The sequence below is a fragment of the Diceros bicornis genome, chromosome 37 (assembly GCF_020826845.1).
Source record: "Diceros bicornis minor isolate mBicDic1 chromosome 37, mDicBic1.mat.cur, whole genome shotgun sequence".
NCBI classification, from domain to species: Eukaryota; Metazoa; Chordata; class Mammalia; order Perissodactyla; family Rhinocerotidae; genus Diceros; species Diceros bicornis.
This window is the reverse complement of record NC_080776.1, coordinates 33,001,770-33,027,499: the sequence shown is the minus strand read 5'-3', so window position 1 is coordinate 33,027,499 and position 25,730 is coordinate 33,001,770.

Here is a 25,730-nt window from a genome sequence, read left to right as displayed (position 1 = left end):
ACCCTATCTGTAGCATCAAATTAGGACAGGAGAGAAACACTTATGATGTCAGAGACATTTACAGAGAAATTATCATCAATTTGCATAATTTACAAAAAGATAATAGTCAAAGATTAATAATGTAATAAAGGCACAACCACTTGAGTATTCGTTTATATTGAGACTTATTAAAATATCAAGCAGGGAGGATTAAAAGAAAGACCAAAAGTATATTCTTAGTTACTGCTATTTCTTTAAATGAATCATTCTGGATGAAAAGTACTTTATTATATTTTTTTCAAGTCCCAATAATCAAGCTGAATATATCAACCAAATACCACGAAGAAGAGACTGTTGCCACGCTAAAGCAGCACAAAGTAAGACTAAGCTTTTCCCACTTTCTGTAGGGCTCTCCAACAAACAATGCTGCTTACTTTTTAATCCTCGGACAATCTATTGACACAAAAACAATAAAAAAAAATCAGTAAACAATTTACTTCATTAGGGTCTGTCTCCATCACAAGTACAAACACAACAAGTAAGGTTGTACTTGAGGGAACATAGCAATAGCAGAAGGGTGAATTAGTATTTAGTTCAATCTAGACCATATTCCTTTATCTTTCTCCCTAAAATTATGTTGGACTTAAAAACATATAGGCATAAAAGAAATGAACAAAGCAATTTGTGCCTTAATGATGCAAGCAGCGTCATTTCTGTAAAACTAGAGTACACTAATATCTTGGATGAAAACTTAATGGAGGATTCTGCTAGGGGGAGTGTAAATCGCTACAACCACTTTGGACAGAAATTAACAATTTCTAGCAAAGTTGAAGATACCCAACACCAGGAAGTCCAGTCCTATGTATATATCCAAAACCTTTCCCACAGGAACATAAGGAAACATGTATAAGAAAGTTCATAGCAGCATTGTTTAGAATTGCAAAAGAATGTAAACAAGTTAAATGTCTGTCAAAAGGAAAATAGATAAAAAAATTCTGGTATATTCATACAATGGAATACTACACAGCAATTAAAGTAGATTAACAATCAATAAGGCTACTTCTTAAAAATAATGTTAAGCAACTAAAAACACTTCTGAACAAATATAGGTACAGTATCATATCATTGTACAAAGTTTAAAAACAGGTAAAGTAATGCTCTATATTGTTTACGATACATACATATGTAACAAAAGTATAACAACACGTCTAGGAAAGAAAAAGAATAAATTCAGCATACTAGCAATGTTACTTGCAAACAAGGTATAAAGTAAATATGGCAAAATATTAAGATTGAACAACTCTGGAAAGTTTGCTTACTCATTTGTCTATTAATTTTCTATATGATTGAAACATCTCAAAAAATATGGTGAGAAATATAGTATTCTGTGTAAAAGACAGTAAATACTTTGTAGAAGGTAGTAATTCCGTAAAGTAAATAGAAGTGCCAAATGAGCTGAGAACAGTTTTCAGAATATTCTCCTTTGCCTCCTAACCATATACAGTTTATAGTGATCAGGATTATTTTTCGAAAGGTGACATGTTCTTCCATGAACCCAGCAAATATTTTCAATCCATTTACTATCTGAGAAAATGAATGTAGTCACAGATTCAGTATACGTTATGAATTATCAGCATCTTCATCTTAATGAAGACTTAACTGCTGAAAAATACTTGCAGAATTCATTATAGCAAGCTACGATGGACAAGCTTTACAAGGAAAGTTCATCTTCACCCCACCAACTGTACATTCAGACCATATTGAAGAGTCACGCTTTCTTGTTTACTTAGATTCCTAACTGCAGCAGAAACGAAAATCAAGACTGAAACAATGCCATTCAAAGAAAAACAGATACCCAACTAGACTAGGACAGAAGTCTAGAAATAAAAAGCGGATTCCTAAATGTACAAACAAAACAAATGCAAGTAAAAGAATTTCCTAGTCTTAACCATCACACTGGTTAAGAACATGTCTCGGAATCTGACAAATCCGGATCTGTATCCCTACTCTGCCAAAGCTGTGGACCAGGAGGTAGAAGTACGAGTTCTAGATCAGGTTCCCACAACTCAGATGTGTTTCCTTGATCATGTCTTCACTTCTCTAGACTAAGATCCTTATCTGTATTAATCCCTAATTGAAAAACTGTTGTAAGGGAGAAAATGCCTTGGCACACAGTGGATGCTTGATAATTTTGATTTAAAAGTCAGAAGGGTATAATGAAAAGAAGATGGGCTTTGGAGTAAAGCAAGCCTAAGTGTGAGTCCCACTGTGTGAATCACTGAACCTCAGTCTGTTTCTTCATCTGTGCAATGGAGATGAGATTATCCACCTGATTAGAGTTTTGACGAAAATTAGCCAGGCATTGAGTTAAGAATTAAGTAAGGTAATGGATAGAACTTGCCTAAACTCCAGTACTTGACACAGAGGAGGTGATCTACTTTAATCCCCACCTCTTCTAAACCACCTATGCTTAATCTAGGATCCAGAGACGCAAGTCTGAGACTGTGATCTCTTGCCATTGCGTGCAGAAGTCTTGGTACATGACTGCGTTTCTCTGAAGAGAAAGTCCGTGGATTTCTCATTCCCAGAACTATATCCTAATAAAATAACTGAAAACAGAGGGGAGACTGATATGCACCGTTATCAACTGAGGACTTCCTTGCAATAGTGAAAAAAACCCGGCAAATTCGACCTGGGGATGGAGGGATGGTTAAAAGAGCAATTCAACAGCTTATGAAGGCAATTATACCCTGACCCCTAGCCTGTGTGTTCCAAAACAAGCTAAGAACCACTATTCTGAGGTATTTCCCAGTTCTAATATTCTGTGATTCTCTCTGTGCAAGTCGAGAAGAGATTTGGTGGAGTCTAACCCCTTCACCCCAGCCAATAACGCAACGCTGGCTGGTTCCTCAGATACAGCCTAGAAATCCATCCCGCCCGCAGTCGCTGCAATCCCCCAGGGGATAAAGGACGAGCCTCGATCCGCCTCCCGCCGTCGCCCCCGCCGCCACGAGTCAGCGGGGACCGAGGGGGCCCGGGCCCTCTCCCCGGGGGTCGGGACAGGCTCCCTCCGGCCTCCGCGTGCTCAGACCCCCGAGGCCCGGGGACGCGGGCACCCCGACGGCCCGCACGGCGGCTAGGCGAGAGCAGAAGGCTCCCTTCGGGCAGGCTGCGCGCCGCCCCACGAGAGACAGGCTGGCCTGTTCTGAGGAAAACCGAGGCAGCGCTGCCTGGGCTCCGAGTCCCAGGAGAAAAGGAAACGGTATCTGCGAGCACACACGGCGGAGCCTGGCAGAGAGGAGAGGCCCCAAACCTCTCGCCTCCTCACCGGGCTGCCACTCCCGGGCCGAGCGCGGACTCCGGCGCCTCACCCGCTCCCTCCTCCGCTCTCTCCAGGCCGCGCGCCCGCGCGCTCCCGGACGAATTCCCGCCTCCCGCCCCCTCAACTCCCAGCACCCAATCACCCACCAGAGCAGAAACCAAGCAACCAATCCCCGCGTGAGGTTAGGTGGCGAGACCCCTGGCCCCCGAGGGAAGCCTCCGCAATAAAAACCCACGCAAAGTATTTCGTGGCCCAGAGGCGAAGGCTGGAAGAGCGAAGGACGCTCGCAGACCGCAGGGTTTAAAGTAAAAGTCTTCTCCATTTTGAGATTTTGAAACCGGCGACTTAACCCATGCATCCGTTTCCTTGGAAACTCGCAGTCTCATTCTTCAGGTCTGTAGACCAAGCGAAAGGAAACCCTTTGAAGCCTTGCCAGGTTCTTCCCAGAGTGCCCGTCAGCGCCCCTCAGCTCACGTTTCGGAACTTCACGGCGGCCCGCGTGTCGCACAGACGGAGGCGGGAACTGCCAGACGCCTGAGCCCCGCCAGGCGACAAGGCTGGTTGATGACTGGCCGCAGAACCTCAGGATGTTCCAGGCTTCCCCGGGTACCGAGTTCAACCAGAGCAACGCTCTAGAGCGCTCCCGCCCCGGTCACTTCTGCTCCATCAAGGCTCATCCGCCTTCTGTCCCTCCTAAAACCGGGTTGTTATTCTTTGCCACGAAGAGCACTTCAGCTTCCTCGAAGGTAGGGAGTTAATCGTGATCTCTCCAAATTGTGATTTTGTCAATTTCTGAATAGCCTAAGCTTGGCTCCGATACTAGTGTCTCAAAAAAGTAAAACGTGAGACAGTTTCTCAAGTTGGAGCAACTAGTGTGGGGAGAGGTTTGCTGCAGGGGGAGCAGTGGGAGGAGAGTGGATTTGTTTGCTTCCCTTTCAGTTTTACTGCATCTTCCCCAATTGCAAAATGTACAGTGCTAAAAATAAATTCTACCTTTTAATTTAGTAATTTCAGGCTCAAAAATTTATCCTAAAAGAGTAATCCAAAAGAAAGAAAAAGTAAAAATATCTAAATTGAGAACATTGCCTATTGTAATCCTGAAAAAAGTCATCAACCTCCCGGTCTAGTAATAGCACCCTATACAGTTATGATATATCAGTTTGATCATTAGGAAGCCAATAAAATAATTATCAAAAGTAAACAACTTGCAAAAAAATTTCATATAAAGTTAAATGAAAGAAAGCAGACTCCCTACTGGGTATTGTGAATTCCATTACGTGAAAATATATATGCATAGCAAAGATGGAGGGAAAGTATAAAAAATGTAACTTACTGTTAAAACAGTGGAATGAAGGATAATTTATCAATACTTAAAAATATCTTCAAATTTTTATTCTGCTTTTACAATTTTTTAAAATATCAAATCGTTTATGTTACTGCTCCAGGGAAACTACTACGATTTTCCTCCGCTCAATTCCTAAGGCTCTCAACCGACTCTAGCCTTGTATGGCCATTTGACGTGTGTGGCGTTAACAGAAGTGGATACACGTAGGCTCTGGAGTCAGACAGTCCTGGATTCCAGTCCCTTGAACTGTTCCTTTCAGGTGAACAGTAGTGAAAGAAAACAAAAAACTACAAGTTCATTTGATAAAGAATATGAATGTTTATAAACCAATATTCAAAATAGCTGCACACATCTGTTTTCACTTGAATAAAAAAATCACATTGTGACAAATGTTGTAACCTTAACTTAAAATACATGAATATTAACATTTACTAATATAGTTACACATTTTGTTTACATCATCAACAAATGTGATGAAAAACAGCATGTTGTTATTTAAACACAGCAGGTTTTGACCAGCCTTTGAAAACTGATCCAAGAATGTGTGCTGCATTGAGTTAGAAACCATTTATTTCAACCTTTTTTGAACTCCTAGAGGTTTCCCACTCCCATAAAATATTCCAAAGCCTCAGTTTAAAATAAAACAAAAGAACACAGGACCGCTGTATTTAATCTTTGAAGACTACGAAACTGCCTTGTTTAAAAATGTGAAAATTCTTACAGTATTTTTTAAGTGTATGCTTTTATTTTTCACATCGAAATTACTTGATTGAACATTAAGCATCTGATATCTCAGGGAAGGCCAGCCCAGTATCCTGTTTTTCAGAGCTGATCAGGTGTTTCTGATGCAATCTATGGACCAGCAGAGACCCATTTGACTAAAGAAGAAATAATTAATCAAGTGTTCTCTAAACATTGCTGCATAATGGAATCAACTGGGGAATCTTAAAAAAAAATACTAATGCCTGACTCCCAACCACAGACATTCTGATTTAATTGGCATGGGTTACAATTGGGGATCAAGAGTTTTAACAGCTCTCCAGGTGATTTTAATGTGCAGCAAAATTTGGAGCCACCACAATGATGCAAGACACAACAGTGATCTAAGTCACAATTAGCCACAAATGACAGATGCCTATACAGGAGAACTCACTTTTAAAGTTTCTCAAGTTGGAAATACTTTATAGTTTCTCTCTGTTTCTTAAGATCAAATTTATGCTTTTTCTGAAAGTTATAATGACTCTTTAATTAGTAGTCTTCAGAGGGGATTTATATTGTTAAACACTCAACAATTTTTTTCAACCATTAAGTTTAGGTTATTGATATAATCACTGCTATACACTTATCTGTTACGTGTAACAATACACTGAAATTACCTTCTAGGCATCACGGTATTAAGAACCATGCATAGTTTATTGACTGTTTGAAGCATTCTCCACAGAACCCCTGAATTCAATAGCTGGTTCATATTGGATGTTAATACTTCTGCATATGGTATAAGTTCACTGGCAGAGAGTAGAGTCAAGCGTTCTAGAATCTGTATCGTTTCCATATGTCTTACTGGGACAGCTGAAAATGCTAAAGGGGAAACTTAGCAGTCATAATCTAAATTCTATACAGCTTACCAAATAAGAAGTAACATTGCTCTCTCAGACTACAGGCCAAACAAATCAAGAAAATAATGTTGCTCTAAATGTAAAACTTTCAATCCTAGCCATAGTTTTGGCCATACTTAAAATAAGGACTTTAAGAAAAATTCATTTAGGTGTAGTTATTTCACAAAGAACAAAACCTATCTCATTTAAGAAATCACATTAGTGACCCAAAGACAAGGTTCATTTCCTTGGTGATTCAGAAAGATTTTAAAAATGGATTGAAATATGAAAATATACCCAAATATTGCCTTTGGTAGTCACATTCATTTGAAAGATTGGAATTTGTTGACCCTTTATAGGTTATAAGCACTCAGCAGATTGCTGTTATTCAATAATATCAATCCTGTGCTCTTCAATAGAACAGACACTAACCACATCTGGCTGTTGAGCACTTGAAATGTAGCTAGTCCAAAATGAGATGCGCAGTAAGTATAAAATATACACCGGATTCCTAAGAGTTAGTATGGAACAACAGTAAAATATCTCATTAATCGTTGTTTATATCAAGCACCTGATGAAATAATAGATATATTGGGTTAAATAAAATAATTATTAAAATTAATTTTGCCTTTCTTTTTACTTTAATGTGGCTATAGAAAGTTTCAAATTATATGTTAAAATTATATGTGTGTCTTGTGTCTTATTTCTATTTGACAGTGGTGATCTAGAACACTATCCAGTAACCGCAAGTCCGTTGCTCTATTCCGTGGCACTTATTTCTGACTTCTTTCTATCGACCTTTCACACAACCTGTTCAGTGATATAACGTAGGACCTATGAGGTAACAGATACAAGCATATCAGAAATAAATGGTTAAAACTCCTTAAACTCAAAGAGAATTATTAAAATTATATTCACGAAAACGTTAGTATATCCCCAGGGAAATTCTGCATGATTTTAAGATTTCAATGAGCCTAACATCTCTTTGCACTACTAAAGGGGAAAAAGGAGTATCAATCTACTATACCTTCTTGGAGTTGTTTAGGAGAGTGGTTTTTGGCATTATTAGGAGCATTTCCCTTAACAGGGCGTCAGTCCCTGTGATTTTTTCTTCACAGATCCAATCTTTCACAATGCATAAATGCGAGTAGTTAGTTACAAGGAGACATAGTAAAGCAGAATGCGACCCTTAAAAATTTACAGAAAGTCAACTGGATTCTTCATTCTTAAACACAAAACTCATCTCTCTCCTCTCTCCCCCTCCCTTCTCCCTTTCACTGTCAGCAATCCAAAGGAAGTTGCGCTTCTTGTGCATGCATACTAGAGTTTGAGAACTTCTGTTAGGTAGTTCAGCCAGGGAATCTGCTTAGATAAAGATCCCCAAGTGATCTGATACAGGGAAGTTGGAAACTACTACTTTTATCAAAAGTTCTCAAGCTTTCTTCCACTCTATCCCAACATAAAAGTCTTTCATCAGGAAAAGTTGTTTGACATAGCCATAGTTCAAGAGTTGAGAGGGGGAGGAAAGAAAAAGATAAGAAAAGAATGTCCATTTGGGGGAGATCATATATGGTTTTAAAAAGGCTTCACTCAGAAATTCTGATGACTAGTGGTGTAGTGATTTGCATGCTCTGCTGCAGTGGCCCCAGGTTTGCAGGTTCGGATCCCGGGCACAGACACACACACCACTCATCAAGCCATGCTGTGGCAGCATTCCACATACAAAATAGAGGAAGATGGGCACAGAAGTTAGCTCAGGGCCAATTTTCCTCAAGCAAAAAAAACAGAGGAAGGTTGGCAAAGGATGTTAGCTCATGGCCGGTCTTCCTCACCAAAAAAATAAAAAATAAAAGAAATTCTGATAGGCTTCTATAGGAGAACATGTCCTCTCCTCCAACCCAGTTGACAATCATTGCTATACATGAGTAAAATTCAAGTTGCTCACTTTAAATACCTAAAAGTTCTCAGGCACTTTATGCATATTTTCTCATTTCACCCTAACATTCCTACAAGGTAAGCAATATTGTCTCCATTCTACTGTACGGAAACAGGCTGAAAGACATTTATTAATATCCCAAAGTCACACAGCTAAGTTTGTCAGCCAGTCGAAGCAGTACTGGTGATGCCCACAAGAAGGGTTAAGGAAGCTCCAAAGGAATGGGAAAGCTTCCTTTTTGTAAATCAAATGCTTGTTTCTAACCTTTTGCTTATACCATGGTTTGACTATTCGTGACTATTATTATGTAATATCAATAATGAGAAAGTAAATGATGATATTGTAAAAATGCCTATTTAGATATATGAGATACCACTATGCTAAGTGCTTGGCACGTAAATACTTAAAGATTTTTGTTACTATACTACTAGTATCATTATCAGAGTTGTAAGTGTAGTAGTAATAACATTAGTAGCAACAATGGTACTTTAGATACAATCATCAACTTCTCATGCAACTTAAATCAAATCGTACCAGTGCTTAGTCCCAGTAGGGATGGTATCTGCTTCCTTTCTCATAGAAACTGCTTAAAATTGATGTTTCTGTTTGAAAAGACACTGTAACAATCAAAAGTGGTATAATTTTAAAGTTCAAAAGTCTCAATGCACAAGTATGTGTACAGTGAAGACTATCTGAGGGCCGGCACCACAGCATAGTGGTTAAGTGCGTGCGCTCCGCTGCTGGCGGCCTGGGTTCGGATCCCGGATGCACACTGAGGCACCACTTCTCAGGCCGTGCTGTGGCAGCGTCCCACATAAAGTGGAGGAAGATGGGCATGGATGTTAGCTCAGGGCCAGTCTTCCTCAGCAAAAAGAGGAGGATTGGCATGGATGTTAGCTCACGGCTGATCGTCCTCACAAAAAAACAAAACAAAACAAAAAAAACTTTCCAAAAACAGTCATACAAGTGACTGCTTACAATAGTACAAATCAATCTACATTTCATAATCTCTTCAATAAAACAGTTCCCAAATGCTGCCAAATACAACATAATTTCTTTGGAATTAGATTATGCAAAGATACGAGTAAATAAATGAAGACACCTGGCTGAAGATGACCAAAGAAGGTTCATGTTCCTCCTTGAAACCAACCATAACACAGAAAGAAAAAGAAAATTCCAACTTCAAGGAAACAAACAAAAAAACCCACACTCACATGTTATTAAAAAAAAGAAAATATTATAAAAAAAATTAAATTTCAAAAATATCACTATTTCTAGGGCAGTTTTACACTAAAACTATTATAGTAATTCTATGCTGTGGAATATTATAGAGCAATTAGGAACAATAAGGTAGATCCACATGTACTGACAAGAAAAGATTTCCAAGAAATATATTAAATCTCCAGACCAAAAGGAAAATGACAAGCACCCAGAAATCAACCCTGAAAGCACAGAAATGTATAACCTTAATGACAGAGAATTCAAAATAGCTATCATAAAAAAGCTCAATGAAATATAAGAAAACAGACAATTCAATGAAATCAGGAATTTTTTCACAAAAGAGATTGAAACTATAAAGAAAAATCCATCAGAAATCCTAGAGCAGTCAGTTAGTCTTCACGAAGTGCTTTCCGACATTTGATCAGTTTTAGAACAAGTAGCAGGGTTCTTCCTATTGCACACCTCATCTTTTCCCAGAGTGTGTGTGGCATGAGGGTGGAGGCTGCACGTGCAAGCCGGTCATGGGAAATGTCACTTCAGCACTGGTTTCTGGGCAGAACTGCAAGATTTAGGGTGGAGTTATTTCCTTCTTTCCTCCTTGTCTTCTGGGGTGCCTCCCTCCCCCCACAGTCCCCCAGGTGGGCTCAAGCACCCAGGATGGCAGCTATGGTGATGGGTGACCCGAGTTCACTTTTGGTTGGAGAGGCCTATAAAAGGCCAGCAGCAGCCTTTTGTAGCCACATTTCACATGTGGCGCCTCAGAGAGTCTTTGGAGCAGCAGCAGCACAGAACATCTGATTTCGCTTGTTTTAGTCTCAGAGAAAATGATACATGTTGTTTTGCATGTAGGAGCATCAAAGGGAATTTGTCCTGCAGTTCTGAGTGTGCCCTGCCCTGCCCGGCTCTCGACTCTTCACTTTTCTTGCCACATCTGCGTCTGTGGGTGCCATCCACCTGTCTTTCTCAGCACCTGAAGCTCAACGAGAAGCGCACACTGGCCTTGCCTCCCTGGAGTCTTCAAGGGCGCCCTGCTCTATGATCACGTACTTTGGGGCATTAGCTCTAAGCAGCCTGTCCATGGTGGCTATCTGGCTGGTGGCTCACTCTGCCTGGATGCCAACCTGGTTTCCACCCTTCTCCTTGAGCGAGTAGTGGACACCCACCCCAGCCTGCAGAGACTCCTGCTTGGGCTCTGCCAGTGAGCCTGGGGACCACCACTGTGAGCTTTGCAGGAGGAAGAGAGGAAGAAGTCCAAGCTCATACCCAACTATGTCTGGCCGTTAGTCCCTTCCAACCTCTTCAGATACTTAACCTGGTCATTTACTGGGAAAGTAACAGGTTTAAAACATGATTCCAGGCCGATGCCCACACCAGGGAGCAGAAGAACAGAGTCTGCCCCCATTAGTCCTGTTACCAGAGGGGCAGGAGCTGGGCAGGGAGCAGGACAGAAGGAAAGACCAGTGCTGCTGCAGCTGCTGTACTTGTCCCTCATCCACGCGTACCAGGTTTCCAAATGAGCCTGTGGGGCCAGCACAGGCCACAGAGGAAAGGCTAAAGAGAAGCAAAATCCTTCTTGACTCTTCTTTTGGGTGCCCACTGGGCTCAGTGGAGGTCCAAATGCTTACCCCATTTCTAAGGAAGTGCTTTTGTGGTTCTTCAGCCCTCCCGCCAGCTGATGGTCTCTGTCCTCAAGCCCCGGACAGAGGTGATGGTGCTCTGAGCTGACAGCTTGTAACAGCCCTTCAGGCCTGGCCTCTGAGGTCCACTCTCATCGTAGGCAGAGGCCCCCTGAAGACAGCTCAGCCTGGGCCTCCTCCCAGCATTCACGCCTGGTGCTTGGGAAGCATGCACAGCCTCACACAGCTCCCTGTGGCCCTGAGGACCTGGGAGTTGGCCAGTCTCTGCCTTTAGAGCCTTGGGACAGGTGTCGGGTACCAGTCTCTGTGAACTTTGAGCCCCAGGGATGCTCCACATGACTCAGCTCAACATTGCCCGGGGAAGACAGAGGCAGAATGCAGAGACACTGACAACTCACTCAAAACACAATCTCTCTTTTGGACTTCTGAACCCATAGGCAAGGTGGGACCCCACAGCAGAGGAAGCTGTCCTGGAAGGAGGAAACACACTACTATGGTCTGGTAGCTTGACAACACAAGAGTTATCTGGAGGGGAGAAAAACGTGGAAAGATCAGATGAGAGTGACTAAAAGTTGGTGTCTAATGCACAGCTCATACACGTTTACAAAATTAACATGTGAGAACAAAAATAGCCTTGGTTCTCACAGCTCCTCACCTCCTTCTGGGATTTACTTGCTGCTGTGGGATCCAGGTGACCATCCAGAGCCCAAACGCAGCCCTGCAGGCTGTAGACATCAGACTGGAAAACCCTGCGCTCTGGCATGGGAGGGCCACCGGGGGAAGATTTGGAGCCCCTGGAGCCATTTAAAATTTAGGAGAAACCAGCCATGAAGACTTGGACACCATCCTCAAGGGCAGTTCCTTGCCTTGGTCTGTGTGGATGCACGGTGAAGGAGGGTGCTCCTAGGCCCCAGTGGCTGTCAGAGTCCCTGGCCCACACCAGGTGTTGTCCAGCCCGTCCCCAACACCTCCACTCGGCATGATGGAAGAGGAGACCAGCAACCAGTGGGGTGCTTACCTGCTCCCCAAACCTGCTGGTCCAAGTTGCACTGCAGGAATTCCAAAAGAACAGAGGATGTTTTGGGGGGGGAAATAACATCTTCCATCTGTCATTCATTGCTCCTGACTAGACACATTTCATCTTTACAACTGAGACCAAATGGATGGTGAAGGAGCCCTGAGAGGAGAGGGGATGTTGGAGATGCATGACAGCTATTGCTGGGTTAGCCGGTGTGAGCAACACCAGAGCACCCTTCCTGTGACCCCATTCACTCCCATTCAGCTCTGGGCTCTCTGAAGTCCCAGGGAGCAGGGGCCAAGGCTGGGGCCTTAGGAGTCAGACGGGCCCGACCAGCTATGTGACCATGGGCCAAGTGCCTCCTGGATAGGGGGACTCAGGGAGACATAGTATGTGCCGATACTCACTTATTATTATTCTTCTGATTACTGTTGTCTTTCTCCACCCCAGACGAGACGCTGGGCTGGATTCAGTGCACCTGCATCTATGGAGTGTCTGCCTGTGGCAGGTGCCAGATGGGCAATGATGAAAAGGATGCTAAGGAATACTTTAGACCCATCGCAGACACCACTCAGGAGGCGTGGGAAAGTAGAGGGTGGAGTTCTCAGGAATGGATTGAGTCTTTAGAATATTTGTCCCCAAATGTCCTTAAATAAGACAGACTTTTGGTGCTAACGTGCCGCATTATTAAAACAACATGACAAAATATCCCTGTAGGAATTGTGTTCACGGGTTTCCATATCTGAGGGTCTCATCTTTGCAGGGCCTTGATCGAGTGCCAGGCCTGAGAAATACCAGACTTGCTGCCAGTGGCTGAGGACCCAGATGCCAAGATGTGGGGCTCTGAGCCTGCTGGCTGGACAGGACACACTGCTAGCACGGGCTGTCTATGGGCATCCGATCCTTTCTTGACCTACTTGGTGTCAACATCCATAGTCTCTAGTTTTGGGGTGGGACTTTTTTTAGCAGTGACAACTTGGCCCTCAGCTTCAAAAAGTATGAACCAAAGCATATGCTTGCCTTTTGAAATGCTGGGGCCAAAGGCTCTGTGGCCGCCCCATTTGGCCGCACTCTTCATTCCCACACTGGAACATTCACGCTATGTCTACAAGAACAAGCTACTCCCTACACATGCAATACAGCAAAGCCTTTTTTCCAGGAACACACATGACATCCAGAGACCTCATCATGGAGACACTGGGACCCCAAGGGGTTTGACCATGTAGAGTTCATCTTTCCTGCAGGCACAACATTTCTATTTCTCCCTTTCTACTCCTGGCGCCTTTTTTTTGGTTTCTTACTCAGTTGGGTCCTTTGGGAAGTGGCTGCTGAGCTGTGTAGGAGAGCGAGAGGGGTGTGGGGGCTGATGCCTGATATGAAGGAGAAGGAAGCCCAAAGAGGCAGGAGACTCTCCCAGGAGCCTCACTGGCCCAGCAGGGAGGTGGGAGCCATGGCTGCCCCTGGAGGAGCCTACAGAGTGGAAAGGCCAGCCTAGCGCCCTCCTCCCCAAATCTCCCCATGTGCTCCCTCCTGGGGCACTGCCACTGGTGGCCTTCAGCCAGCTGCTGGTCTTGCAGCTCAGTGGCGAGCTCTCTTGTGAAGAGGCTCTGAGTGGTGCTCTGTGAGGACAACACAGCCCATCTGCCGTGTCATGTGTGCAGGTAAATGCCCCTGCTCACCTTTGGGGAGCAGATTCTCCAGGTCCAGGAAATGTCCCTCCTGAGGGGACACTCAGAAGAGGGAGGTCAGTGGTCAAACCAGAGCCCCGACCTGCTGCAGCTCGTCCTGGGGCCAGTCTGACTGTCACTGCCTCCGCTCAGCTGTCCCTTCTCAATGCTACTCACCCTCATCTCAGTAGTTCCCCGGGTGGGTGAAGCGAGACTTCCTCCTGCTCACACGCTGGTCAAGAGGGCGGTGCATGTCCACTCATGGTCACTATGCCTAGGAGCAACTGGTCTGCAAATACGAGCTGCCTGCCCACTGAAGTCTAGTTACGAAAGTGTTGGGAAGAACCATCTGGAGCAGGAGTCACGCTGGTCTCCTCCCGGAGGAACTCAGTTTGAGTCTGCCCAGCACTTCAAAGGCCCTGCCATCCAACTCAGCAGAAGTAAATGACCCACAGCCAAGAAGCTGGCCCTGTGGGGGCTCACTGACCTCAACCCTAACCTTGCTGGGGTCAGCCTTGAGGGGTCCCAGCCATAGGTGGGGGTTGCAAAGGCCACTAGGCCAGCTAAGGTTGCTGATCACTGCACTTTTGCTCCACATCAAGTTCAGAAACTCCACTCAACTCCTCCACTGCCCCTTCTGAGAGGCGCAGCCCCCGGCCACACCTCCTCCATCCACTGTCTTAATCCAGAATACTTTCATCATACTATAAGGCTTCCTAATGCCTATTAGCGGTCACTTCTCACTCCTCCCTCCCTTCCCCACCCCCTGACTAACACTAATCTACTCCCTATCTCTATGGATTTGCTGACTCGGGACTTTTCTTATAAACGGAATCCTACAATATGAAAATACCTAGCATGATGTTGTCAAGGTTCATCCATGTGTTAAGTGTGTGTCAGAACTTCATTCCTCTTTATGGCTGAATGATATTCCATTGCATGGAGAGACCACCTTTGGTTATCCATTCTTCCGTTGGTGGACAGTTGGGTTGTTCCCACACTTTGGCTATTGTGAATAATGCTGCAATGAACATGCTCATTCATGGACTTGTCTGAGTCCCTGTCGCAATTCTTTGGATCACACAAGTTTTGTAGGCTATCAATGCACCTTCCAGGAGTTTTCTATTTCCCTTCACAAGCTGTACGTTTCATTGTCCTACTGTCTGGCAGACCCAGTCCGAGGACACTGGAAAGCTAGTTTTGCCATTGATCTCAAAGTGCAAGGGTCACAGGGGTGAATTTTTTCTTTATGAGCATCTGGACCAATGAGGGTAATTGACTACAAATACCAGAGGAAACTCTAGCTAATTTAAGCGGAAATAAACTACAAGGAGATGATCTTGTAGTTCACAGAATTCACAAATATCTGGACAATCGGCCTGGAGAATGGGGCTGAGGCCACAGGTATCGTTCATTGGGATCTGCGCTGTGTTAACACAGCTCCTTGACAACACCTTGATTTCAGACACCTGGTCTCAGAACCGTGAGAGAATGTTTCTGTTATTTTAAACCACCAACATTGTGGTGATTTGTTACAACAGTCCTAAGAAACTTACACAGACACACACACACACACACACACTCACACAGGCCAATCTCATGCCCAGGGGCAGTGCTCTCCACCTCAGGCTGAATCACAACCCATTGAAACGCCCACTTGAAGACTGGAGAACAACTCCTGCCCGTGGTCCTGCAGGGGCTGGGCCAGGTATCTTCACATAGACACACCTCCTGTACCTTTTCTGTGAGGACCAGCCCTGCCTCCGTGTCTGCTGGACAATGGGACGTCTTCTTGACTCAGCTGAAGTGGTGCTGCTCAAATCAACAATTTCAACAGACCAGTGTTGTTTTTCTAATTCATGCAGGTTCCCTCTGGAGGCTCTGTGGAGGATCCATTTTCTCACCTTTTCCAGCCTCTAGAGGTCACTGCATCCCTTAGCTCCTGGGCTCTTCCTTCAACTTCTAGGCCGGCAGTGTCTAGCAGAGTCCTCCTCACATCACGTCACTCTGACTCTGCCTCCGTCCTCATGTCTTCTCTACTCTGACCCTCCTGCCTCCCTCTTCCACTTGTAAGAAATATGATTACTCTGGGCCCACCTGGACAATCGAGGATGGCTCCCATCTCAAGGTGAGCTGACCAGCCCCTTAATCCATGAGCACTTTCATGTCTCTTTGCCTTGAAACCTAACATATTCACAGGTTCAGGCCCTTGACTGGATGGGAAGGGCATTGCATGCAGTGTTGTTAGAGAATCAGTGAGGATCCGTCTCTTTGACATGAACAATTCCAAGGGCCTCTGGGTGGGACAGTGCACACAGAATGCAAATATACCTTCCTGCCTACAGCAGCCATTGATGGAGTCATTGGTGTGTGAGGAGCCATGAAAGGGGGACACGACAGGATGGCTGACCCTCCTCAGGAGCAGCTGGAAGACGTCTGAAAAAAGAGAGCCCTGAGCTTTGTGTTTACCATATGCATGATGCACCCCAGCAGGGGTGCAGCATGGTTGGGGCTAGAGGGTTCACAGAAGGTTATGGGGCCTGGTAAAGTTGGATTCACCCACCCCTTGGAGCAAGAACTTGGTAGCAGTGGGAATGTTCTGGAGCCTTCCCCCTGCCATGCACTGGCACACACACATACACATGCACTCACACACAGACACATATGCAGCACAATATGCACACACAGAGACACATACACAACTCTGCACATGCACACACTCAGAAGACACACATGCACACATGCGTCTACGCACATACACATGGATATGTGTGGGCACAAAAGACATATATGCACGTGTACACATGCTGCATACAAATAGAAAGAAACATATGCACAGAGAGACATGTGTACACAGGCATACCATACCCACATGCACATAAACACACAAATGTACCCACACATGCAAAGGAGCAAGATGATGCAATTTGCATTTGGTAGAAAGTTCTGGGAGCAGAATGGAGGAGGAACGAGGGGCAGGGAAAGCAGAGACCACTCAGGGTGTGTGAGTCAGTGCAGTCACCCCAGTACTCACAATACTGGAACGGGGGAAGGGCAGCAGTAATAGAGGGAGGAGGTGGATTAGGGTCGTGTGTGGGGCCAGCAGACCCGGTGGTATGGGTAGCAGACATGAAGGTCAATGTGGTCTCCCAGGGTCACTGGGGGCACTGATGGGAATACAGAACACAGGATCCAGGGTACATTTGAGGGAAAGGAGATCAATTCAGCCTGCAAGGGGTGAGGGGGCTGCAATGGGAGCCATGGGCATCCTGGTGGGGGCATTTAGAGCAGGCTGGACACTTTGCTTGTAGTTCAAGACGTCTGGTAGGAAAGGGCGGGGTGGCGACATCAGCTCCAAGGCTGGAGCTGGAGCCTGGACTAGGACCAGCTCTCTCAGGGGAGCTTCGAGTGACGGGGGCTGGTCCAGGATCCCTGGGGCTGGGGCAGCAAAGACCATGGGAGTAGGGGGTACATACGAGGAAGCCATTGCTTTGTCTTGCTAGCTCTTAATGCAGAGGTGTACTGCTTCCCATTCTGATAACATTCTCCCTTCCAGATAAGATTTCTCAGAAGAAATCAAACCCAAGAGTAATGATGGCTAATTATGCAAAATTAAGAACATAAATTCACAGGATCCCCCCAAAAAATGATTTAATCACCACCTACATGGCAAAATGAGAGGCCTTTATGAAGATGAGGGAGGGGCAGGATCCTGTCTCCAGGTCAGCCCAGGGCCAGACAGGTGAGCAGGGAGCAGGTGTAGGGTCCCCCACCCAGCCCTGAGCTGTCCCTTGTGACTGCTGGACTGAGTCTGCTCTTCGTGCTGTGAGCTGAGGGACCCAGTTTATTCCTACCCACACTGTGGAGGTCATTTGAGAGTCTCTGGGAGGGCTGGGCAGTGGGCATGTGTGTGTCCCAGGTCAGCCACCTGCACTGGGTTAGGGTCTCAGTCCTGTTGTTCAGAACCCCAGGTGGACTTGGGCCAGAATTTCCTCTCTTGTGTCTTTGATGGTGTCTCCCAGGCAGAGCGGGACATCTTCCTGCCCAGCAGGGGAGAGGGGAACTCAGTGAGGCCTTGGACAGATTTCCATCCACAATGGGTCCCTGCTAACCCCTTACTCCTGGTGAAGTTAGAGCCAAGTCAGGTAGCCTTTCTAAGACATAGTTTCCTCAGAGGCCAAAGTCATGTTTTGGAAGAAACTTTGCATATTATAAGCCCATCTATAAATGTGAGGACTGTTGTCCCTATTATGTGTTTATATTTTGCAAGACTACTGTGCTGGGGTTGCCATTAAAAATCAAACGCATTGTTACAAAACCTGTTATCAACTTCAAAAATCCATGGTGCTGTTGGAACAATATTTGAGGTCTGCAAATGTCTAGGTGCCACCCAGTCCCTAGTCACTACCCTCCCACAGGGACCGTCACATCCTCACCTCCTTGGGACCCCTCTGTGCCTCTTGTTGGTACTTATGTGACCTGGACGTCCCTGACACTCAGGCCTGGGCTCCAGGCATCCCCAACTGTACAGTACAAGGTTCCTGCCCCCTGTCTGCCCACTTGCCTCCCTATGCCCACTGTCCCTCTCTCGGAGCTGGTCAACTTGCCGGCCTCAGTCTTGTCCACTCAGGCCTGAGGACCCAAGTTCCCCTCTCTTTGCCTTTGCCTTCTTAAATGCCCATGTCTAGGTCCTCCCTCTCCCCTACCCCTGAAAAGACTGGTCTCATTCAGTCCTGAGAGTTGTCCTCAGCCTCTCAAGGAAAGTGAGTCCCAGCAGACCCAGGAGTGAGGTGGGAGCTGGTGCTGGGAAACCAGATCCTGGTGGTTGGTCACACCCAAAACCTGGGGAATATCATGCAATGTGTGCTCATCATCAGAATGAAACTGTACTTGATTTCAGGGGAAACGGTTTGGCAATAGTAACGGTTAGAGGACCTGAGGCCTTCAACGGTGTCAGGACAAAGGAAGGTCTGGACACATAATCATCATAATTTTCATCCCATGTTCCTCAATTAAATGAATGGTCGGATGGATGCTGGATGGATGGATGATGAATGGATGGATGAAAGGGTAGTTGATGCAAGGATAGTGAGTGGATGGGTGAATGGATGGATGGATGGGTGGGTGGATGTGTGGTTTACAGTTGGATGGATGGATGAGGGATAGATGAATGGATGAATGAATGGTGGATGGATGGATCGTGGGTGGATGCATGATGTTTGGATGGATAGATGGATCGATGGATACCTATGAGGCCAAGATTAATAAAGCACACATGGACACCTCTAAGGTAATGGGGTCTAGATCCACTTGACCATCACTGTGAGCTCCATGCACATTTGTTCCATCCTCTCCTCTTGCTTGCTCACACCTTCCTTGATCTGGATTGGAGGCATGTCCAGTTCTGAGAGGGATTTAATTCCTTTTGGAGTTCTCCTCTCAAAGGGCCCATTAACTGCCTCTCCCCTTCAGGATCTTAGGGCCATGGCAGCTCCTATGGAAATCTTACAGGACGTTTCCTATTAGTGTCAGCTTCCTCTGCTGATCAGATGGGAGGGTGAACCCAAGTGTGGGGACACATGGCTGTTTGCCTCCCACAACTCCCTCAACCATTTGATCTCTCTTTCCCTATTTCATCCAACGTCACAGTCCATATTCCTTGAGCTATGCACATCTGCTCCGATGTTAGTCATTTTAGAGACATCTGGGCTCCGTTCTTTCAGTCTTTTACATTTTTCTCCCTAAAGCCCTTATTACAGACATCCCTTTATTCCAGCTTTGAGGAAAGTAGTATAGAAAGCCCTGGGCTAGACCAGTAACCTTGAGGAAAAGTGGCATCATCCCTGCTGCCCTTCAGCTTCACAATGAACTTCAAGGTCATTTGGTTTTCAAGATACTCATCATGCGGGTGTTCTTCCCTCCCCTCCCACTTCCAAGCTCCCCAATCCTGAGCCTGGGGTCCTGGAAACAGGCCTCACCCCCTACCTGTGCTCTGGAGCCAGGCCACAGCCTGCCAAGTTGATCCAACATCCTCTACATTATTAATGTGCTGGTTTTTCTAGCAGACTCAACACAACAAAGATGGTGGTGATGGTAACGAACGTAACGGTGAGTCACCATCGTGTACTGAGAACTAATTCTGGGGTGGTTCTCTGAAAAATGCTTTACCCACCTTACCTCATTCACATCTTGCAAAAGCCCTGTGCTGCGGGTGCTTGAGGAAGGAGAGTCTTTGTACTTCTCATATGAGCTAGAAATTCAATAGATTGATAGGTATAGGTATTGGTGATCTCTGAGCCTGGAATATAAGCTTTGGACTGGTTTCTGTTGAGACAAGGAACAGAGGTCTCTTGTCTACAGGACAGGTGGGCAAATGGGCAAGGGGCAGACAGTATCACTGTCATCCTGCTGTAGCCAGCGGGGCCCAGGTAGGCTCACCTGTCGGCTCAGCACTGTAAGTGGGATGAGGGGGGACAATGGTCGGGATATTCCCCACAGTAGGCTGACAGCCTCTTCAGGATCCTGTTGGGCGCTGTCAGCAAGATGAGCTTTATGAGTCCTTAGAATAGGCCTGAGGGGGCAATTCTGAAAGTCTGTTAATGAGAGGCCAAAATTCCCATCCTTCAGGGGCAAGAGGAGTTAGTCAGGAGGTTGAATGTTCCGTAGATCATTCTCTCCGCCCACCACACTTGCTGGGTGTTGTTTTATAACATCCTGGTCTCTGGAGACACAAAGAGAAATCAGATGGAGTCTTCAGCCCAACCTTCACCGTCTCCTTGAGCAGCAGATGGACCAGCTTGTTCCAAGAGGAATGACAGTCCTGCCACCTGCAGCCCGCAGCCTCATCATGCTTGAGATGGGAGGACTTCACCAAGGAGTGTGTTCCTGGCTGAGATTGGGGGAGGAGGAGTTTGTAAGATTCATTGGACAATCTCCTGACCGTTCATTCTATGTGGCCACATTGGTACTTCCTGGGGACATTGGTGGGGGAGGTCATGGAGGTCCGTGAGCTCAGAAGATCATGGCAGTGGAGGATGATGAGAGGTGATGGAAGGGGCTACAGGATTGACCCTATCGTTTAATTTTGTTTGAGTAAAGATGGTGCAGAACCCCAGGCCAGGCAGGGGCTGGGCCAAATGGATAGGCTAGTGGCGCTTCCCTGGGTTGGGGGAGGCAGGATGGGCATTGAGTGAAGAATGAGGAGGGTGCCTTTTGGTTTCAACAGTCGGGGCTCACCCCCTGGAGACCTTGGGATGCTTCCATCACCAGAACAGGGCTTCAAGGTGGCTTCTGTTGTCCAGGAAACCCAGCAGATGCAAAGTATTTAAAGTACCCTTTGTGGAATCATCACCTTGAAATTCAAAACCTGTAAGTGGCCACTGGCTCAGCTGCATGGAGGGCCTGGGCTTCCAGGGGGCAGCATTTCTGCAGGAATGTGCCAGGTGACCAGCTAGACTGTGAATTTGGATGAGGACTCATGTGATAGAGCCCCCCTCGCCTGTCCCTTGAAAACCTCAGATCATCACCTAGGGAGACAGTTTTCCCCCTACTGCTCAGAGCCATCAGTCATCCCGGCTGGTCCCCACACACAGCTCGTGTTCTTTCCACACCATATACACGAACCGACTTTCTCCAGTTTTCCAGAGCCCAGACACACTCTGCTGGGCACCCCTCCACCTGTGAGCCTTTCTCACTGAAACTGGCCCCATCCCCAGGGACAGGACACCTGTGCTTCCCCTACCTCACAGGGTCATCACTCTCAGGGGACATGACACCATACTGATACAGTTCCATCATCTTCTCTTATTCCATCCAGAGACCCAGTAAAGAAATTTGGGGTTCAGGTCAGTTGCTCCTAAGCTCCCTGCAGCATATGGGAGTACTTGTCCAAACAAGCCTCAGGGAGCCTTGGCTGATGGCAGTGATCTGAGGCCTGCAGAGAGACCTGGGGTGGACATCATCCCTGCCAGCCACCAGACACGTCTACTGTGTACTGCTGGGGATCTGAGCCTGCATCCTTCCTGACCTCTCAGCTGCCTGCACTGGGGCCTGCCCCACCCTGTTCTCCCTCCTTCAGGCATTGAGACCCTGCCCAACTGCATGAACCCCAACAAGTCCAACATGGCCCTAACCCATGTCGCTTCCAGGGTGGAGACCCATCATCAACAGCTGGTTCATCCTGGAGAGGGACCATAGCATCGCTTACTTCCAAGACAAGATGAATAACCAGGACATGCAGATGATGAAGCTCTTCAGTGGGGGTCTCCACAGGGCAGGAGGGGCCTTAGAGGCAGTGGTGTGGCCACACAGAGTGGGCTGCCTACCTGGGCCAGCACATCTAGCAGCTGCACTGAGCCTGTGGGCCAAACTGCACCCTGTGCACTGATTGGGGAGTGTGTGTCTGTGTGTTCACCTGTGTGTGCACTTCGAGGTGTGGGTGTAAGGCCGCACTGTCTCTCCACCACCACTGTGAATCGACCCCTTTTGGTCACTCTGCATCCACCCAGATGATCTTTCTGACATCCTGGACCCTTAGGCCCTGTCCTCCGCCCACCTTCACTCAACCCCCACCACCCACTGCCCTGGCATCACTCTGCGCATTTAACCATCTCCACCATGACCGACACCCCCATTTATGGCCAGCCCACTCTAGCCAGTACCCACCAGTGTCTCTCCAGCCCACCCACTGGGGGTTCCCTCCCCTGATGAGTCCTCAGCCCACTGGGTCTCCGTCTGCCAACCTTGCTCAACGTTCACTTTCCTTCCCCACGTCACGTCCTTCCTTCCTCTGCACACACTGAGCTCCAGGACAGCCCCACGCTCCTGTCCTGCAACTCTGTCCTGTTCCTTCCATGGTCCTGGCAAGGTGAAATCCACCCTGGGACCCAGCTCTGCACCTTCACTGCACCTGCCTCAGCTGTGAGAGGGGCAGAGGCTGGTGCAGAGCGAGGGCTGGTCCCATCGTCACATCATGACGGCAGACCACAAGGCCCCTCGGTACTGCCCACACCCCTCCCGGTGTCCCCAGGTCACCTCACTCCTCCCTGCTCTAGGTGCATTTCACATGTCCCTTCTCTCCTCACCATCCACCCCTGCTTCCCTGTGCAGGACAAAACTTTACCGCAAACAAGGCTGAGTGCACGGATTGTGCACACTGCAGTGTGCACGGCTCGGTGGAGCAGGTTGTGGGTATGGTGTGCACACATGTTGCCAGCTGGGAGAGGGCTGATGTGCAGCTTCTGAGACTCAGACTCCCCCAGGGAGAGGTCAGGCCCCGGTGGCTGGGAGGAGCAGACACCCTGGAAGGGACAAGGGCCACACCAAGGGACTGTCCCCTCTCCAGGATGAACATCTCAGGGGGCTTCAGGTTCTAATGGGCCAGGCTGGGAAGATGGGACTCCACTCAGGACGGGCTGGGGGCTGATTCAGGTGAGGGGGAAGAGCGTGTAAGGTCACTGGCTCCTGGAGGCCGGGCACTGACAGCTTGAGCCCCCTCCTCTTGGTGTGGTCCCCCTGCAAGCCATCAAATGCAGGCATGTCCCTCAGGGAGGGGCTTTAGCAGGGTGGACAGAGCACCCCTGAGCCCAGGGAGTTCCACACCATCCCATCCACAGAGGGCAATTCTCTGCTCTCCCGGTCCAAGGGTACCCTTTCATGTGGAGTCTTCAGATAAGGGGACCACCCCAGGGGCCACAGCCACTCAGGCGGCTCCTTGGCTCAGGTGGCTCCTGTCCCAAATAGAAAAAAGTACAATGAAGAAAATAGACAGGACCCATAATCCCACCACTATATCCACCTCCCCTAACTGCCAGGTCTGGTCCTTTGGGTTTGAGTGTGGATCAAACTGGGAAATTCGTTTTTGGCTTTTCATGGCATTTCCATCACGCTGCCGACTCTCCAATGTCCTCGCTGGAAGGACTAACCAGCTAGAGATCACCCGGTTAGTTAACCTCCTGTATTTATAGAGGGGCAGGAACTGAGATGGGGAAGGAAGGAGGAGCCCCAGGCTTATGACCCTTCCTCCTGCACCTCAGCATCAGCTCTGCTCTGTCCCCTCACCCTCACCTGGAGCGTGTGTCTTGACTAGATCCCCATCCTGCTCCTCCCTCCGCCACAGACCCTTGTCCACCAGCTCCACAGCCCAAAGAGTTAAGGATGGCAAGAACAACTACAAGAGCCATTATTTATGGAGTTCTTGTGCTGTGCCAGCAAGGAGTTAATTATCTCACTGAGTAAGAGAGAGGTTCCAAAAGTAACCCATTTTACAAATGAAGAAACTGCAGCCCCGAGAGTCAATCTCATGGCCCGGGTCTCTGAGGTAGGAAGAGGTTACATCCAGGATATGAATGTAGACCCATAAGTCTGGAGTCTCGCACTAACACGTATACTTTGGGACTAATCAGTAAAAAAGTTTATAATCATGAGATTGGATTTGCAAGTTGGAGCATAGCATACATACCAGCAAGTACAGAAATCATACTTGCATTGATCCGTGAATTATGCAAAGGGAACACAACCGCTAAACAGTACCCACAAAAAATAGAACATAACTAGCCCTCCAACGGCCTTCTTATGTGCCCCTCCCAGGTCACTGACCTCTCTCCCCCAAGGGGAACCAATACTCTAACTTCTGAATTTGTTTTTCTTGTCTTTGAACTTTATTTAAATGGAATCATACAGAGTGTCTTCTTTGGTGTCTGGCTTCTTTCATTTTGCTTGTAAGATTCATTAATATTCTTGAATGTGGCTGTAGTTAATTTTTATTTCTGTATAGTATTCCACTGTAAAACATATAACCCATTTTATTTATCCATTCCACTGATGCAGGATGAGTTGTCTACAATTTGATGATATGCCAAAAAATGCTGCTCTGAACAACTTGTACATCTTTTGGTAAACATATGAACATATCTGTGTTGGGTATATACCTAAGCGTGGAATTGTTGGGTTATAGAGTATGTGTATGTCCACCTTTAGGAGATACTACCAAAGAGTTTCAAAGTGGATTAAACAGTTTGCACTCCCAGCTGTGTATAAAAGTTCCAGTTGCTCCGCATCTCCACCAACGCTTGGTGCCGTCAGAGGTTTGATTTGAACCGTGGTGGTGTATGTGTAGTGGTAGCTCATTGTGGTCTTAAATTGCATTTTCCTCCTGAGTAATAACGTGGAGCCCTTTTCCATTTCATTGTTCCCATTTGGTTATCGTTTTTTTGAAGTGCCTTGTAAAATCGGCCTTTTTTTTCTGATGGATTGTCTGTAATATTTTTATAAATTTATGCGAGTTAGTTAAATATCCTAGATAAGAGTCTTGTGTCAGATAAATAAATGGCAAGTGTTTATCCCCTTTGTGCCTGCCTTTTTTCCTCTCTTAAAAGTTTCTTTTCACTGACAGTTCTCATTTTTAATAATTTCCTGTTTATCTTTTTGTTCCTTATGTTTACTATTCTTTGTGTTCTGCGAAATCTTTGCGTGCCCCAAGATCTTGAGACTGTTTTCCTAAGGTACCTACTAGAGAAGTTATTGCAAAAACCCCCGTTTAGATTTAAAATACACCTGGAATTGATTTTTGTTGATACAGCCGGTATGGAAAACAGTGTTTGTCAAAGATTAAAGATCAGAGTTTTCTCAGAAGATTACAAATGGAACTCTCATGTGATGCAGCAATCCCACTACTGGGTATAGTTCCGAAGGAAATGAAATCAGTATCTTCAAGTGATATCTGCCCTCCCATGTTCACTGCAGCACTTGTCACAATGTTACCGAACCAAAATGAGTTCCCTATTTGGTGAGTTGAAATCAAAGCCTTTACCAGAAGTAGTTCTCACACAAAGTACAATTCATTTGCCGCAAATAAGGGGACCATAGGGAATCACTTCCAAAGCTGTGGCTCTCTCAGCAAGGGAAAACAAGTGCCTTTTATTTTTGGTAGGGAATAAATATTCAAAAGGAATGTTTCGTCATCACGTCTAGAGGTGGGTACAAGCTATCCCAGGCGTAGTTTGAAAACATG